We start from the raw sequence: 2,808 nt of genomic DNA, 5'->3' as shown, positions 1-2,808 counted from the left end.
GGCATCGACTCGGTCAAGCTCAGGGGTCAGGGGTCAATAGGTTCGACCAGATTCGATCGGGGTTGAATCGGATGATGTCATAAATAAAAATTATTTAAAATTTAAAATATTGTATGTAAAAAATACTTAAGAACATGTTAATATTAATAAATGTATATTCATATATATTTAATATTTCAAATATATTTAATAAGAAAATACAACGAAATTAGAATGATCAAGTAGCAATTTGTATTATTCAATGAACATTAACAAGTTTAGAATTAAAATTATAGATTTGATTAAAAAATAACACCAAACATAAGGATAATATTTATAAAATATGAAATATTTGAGATATATTAATAATTTTTAACAATCTAGGGGCCAAAACATAATATTGAAAATACTTTGACCTTTCAAAAAAAAATTGGGCGGTAGGACTGAGGCTGAAGTCTCGGCTGTGCATGCCATGTCAAGTGTATGCTTCAATTAAGAATGTTACCATTATATCTTTCCATCGGACCCACCAGAATTCCCACAGCCGGTACTTGCAAGCCGGCCTTGATTGAAATGCGAAATTTCCTCTTAGTGGACTGGAAGCTTTGATATCACTCCGGTTCATCTGGTTTGCCAGTCAAATCCGATCAAATTCAATTTTTGACCGATTTGACTGAGTTTTATACATCCGATTTTTTAGAGTAATTCGGATTGAATACTTGGCCAGTTTCCGGTTTGGTCGGTCGGACCGGTCGATCCGGCCCGAGTTTGAAAACACAGATCAAGACGGGTGACTATGCATTCATTGGAAAAATATTTTCAGGAAAGTCTGGGTATTAGAATGCAGACCAATCTTATATATACACGAGTATTGTATCTTCTATTGTCTTGGCCATCAAACTTCACTTCAAGTTAACTAATTCCATCCCTATTCCATTCAACAGCATCCATCCATCCATCATGAGCAACTACAACCAAAACCAGGCTCCAGGTACGTTTGTGCATCATCCATCATCATCATATATACATACTATACGTAAAAAGATCACTCACTATTTCTCTAACACTTTTTTTCTTGGGTTTATCTCGTTGCTAGCTGCAATTATATAGTTTGGTCTGTTTGATGATTCTTACTACTACTATTTGTTGTTTATGTGGATGCGATATTTGTTTTGGTTGCATGCAGTGACATATCCCTACCCAGCAGCACAAGCACAGCCACAACCCCCTGCATACTTAACTCCCCCACCGCCTCTTGGATATCCCGTCAGAGATGCAGCTCAAGCCTCTCATTCTGCTCCAGCACCCGGCAAAACAACGTCCAAAAGTACGTCCATAGAGGAAGGCGGCTGGTCAGTTTTCTCCTCATCCCTCTTTTTTTTTTTTTTTTTTACTATTCCCCCTCTTATACAGTTTGACTTTTTTCTGCGGGTGCTATGTAGTAGTCACGGGATTCTTTAGACTTTGATCTAAACAAAAGGAACCTTAATCTCTTTTTTAGGGTAGAGGGGGGGGGGGAACTGGATTTTGACAACAAAGAATTAAGGAATCAAAGGAAAATCCTACTGCCTGATGTTAACGCTTTGTTGAAAATCGTCCCTGGACTTTCTTGATTTCTAACAGGATTACTCTTTTTTTTTTGTTTTTTATTCTGACTTTTACTTTGTTAACTGAAATCACATAATGAGACTACTTGTATCAAGACTTTCGAAGGATAAGAACGTCTGAAAATTTTGGGATATTAATTTTGTAAAGTATTTCTTATCGCCGGGGAATGGAAAAAGGTCGAAAGGCAAATACAATAGGGGAAAAAAAAAAGAGTGACAAAAAAGAACTCGTTAACTAGAAAAGTAAAAGGTTAATAGTAAAATTAAGTGCGTGTGTGTATTAATTGAAACATATATTGTGAACGGATGTCGGTGCAGCTGTGCGGCCTGCTGTTGCTGTTTCTGTTGATGACCCGAAACTGCAGAGACGACACCACCATTTCTTCTTCCGCTCGTGCCATTTCTTGTACAGTAGCATCTTTCTTTGTTTGTTTCCAGTTCATGGCTTGGACTTCGTGTGTTGATGTGGGATTTTTCAGTAGTAGCATTACATCTCTCCTAGTCCTGGGTTAATCTCATCTCATGATGATTAATCTTATTGGTATTATTATTGTATGGGTTGGACGTGCACCATTGTCAGATTGATGAATAAGAATCCCATGAAAGTAGTACTCGATAGTCTTCTCTGCTAATTGTTATTAATATTGTCAGGCCGATCTTTTATTATTTTGTCTCTGGTCGGTATATGCTACCTGGATAAACAAAAATACGAGGATTGGGACTACATTCTCGATCAACAACACCATGAACGTTGCCAATTGGAAATGGTGCATAACATTTTTGGTTTTCATCATGTGTTATTTTAACGAAATGCCCAGCTCAAAAAATCAGTCAACTTTTCGACCTTTGTTGTCCATCCAGTGGAGGTTTATCCAAGCCCCGCGTGGTACTCTCTTGCTAGTAACAATCAACACAGAACAACAAAATGTCATGCCATCGTTCTCATTTTAGCCATTCGGACTTGCACCAAAATTGAAGGTGTAAATATACGTAATCTATGGTGTAAATATTAGTCGTGCACCAAAATTTTGCGTAGAATTTGAAGGAAGGTTATTTTCTTGACATTGCACACTGCAGATGCATGTTTGATCGTAGCATTTGTTCGCAAGCCTGCAAGATAGGGATTGGGCACCCCAACCCCACTTCCATTTTCAATAGGGCTAGGAATTGGGCAAGTCAAGATTTTCAATTTGGCTTCCAGTTCTTTTATTTGTGTATCACA

The 2,808-nt window shown here is 37.5% G+C and overlaps 1 long non-coding RNA gene across 1 annotated transcript; it reads left to right on the top strand.

Annotated features, from left to right (window-relative positions):
* The first annotated feature begins 864 nt into the window (after window positions 1–864).
* LOC140007597 (uncharacterized) lies at window positions 865–2,218 on the top strand. Its single transcript, XR_011814885.1, has 3 exons — window positions 865–970; window positions 1,166–1,331; window positions 1,905–2,218. It is a non-coding gene; the product is annotated as an uncharacterized lncRNA (long non-coding RNA).
* Window positions 2,219–2,808: the final 590 nt, after the last annotated feature.

The sequence above is a fragment of the Coffea arabica genome, chromosome 5c (assembly GCF_036785885.1).
Source record: "Coffea arabica cultivar ET-39 chromosome 5c, Coffea Arabica ET-39 HiFi, whole genome shotgun sequence".
Lineage (NCBI taxonomy): Eukaryota > Viridiplantae > Streptophyta > Magnoliopsida > Gentianales > Rubiaceae > Coffea > Coffea arabica.
This window is presented reverse-complemented; position numbering and strand designations above follow the sequence as displayed.